The following is a 248-nucleotide window of genomic DNA, read 5'->3' on the forward strand; positions in this document are numbered from 1 at the left end:
TGCAAATTTTGGAGAAAAAACTTGAAAAGTGCTCTTTCCCTATTTTTGAATGGTCACCACTGGCACATAATGCAACAAAGATTGCTAAATTCAACAGATTTTACTAATAGACCTACCAATCTCTGTGTAAAAATAACATTATGATGCTGCCATCTTTCTTAAGTCATTTTTACCCCCCTGCAATTTGGCTCTGAATCTCAGATGAAAATTGCCATTTTGACCCCCCTCTACAAAATAGTGGATTACTC

At 35.9% G+C, this 248-nt stretch overlaps 1 protein-coding gene across 5 annotated transcripts in view; it reads right to left on the reverse strand.

Moving 5' to 3' along the window:
* Positions 1–248, reverse strand: part of LOC107743107 (uncharacterized) — a 23,474-nt gene that overhangs the window by 16,600 nt on the left and 6,626 nt on the right. The gene's annotated exons all lie outside the window — the stretch shown is intronic.

The sequence above is a fragment of the Sinocyclocheilus rhinocerous genome, unplaced genomic scaffold, assembly GCF_001515625.1.
Source record: "Sinocyclocheilus rhinocerous isolate Xijiao unplaced genomic scaffold, SAMN03320098_v1.1 scaffold797, whole genome shotgun sequence".
Taxonomy (NCBI): Eukaryota; Metazoa; Chordata; class Actinopteri; order Cypriniformes; family Cyprinidae; genus Sinocyclocheilus; species Sinocyclocheilus rhinocerous.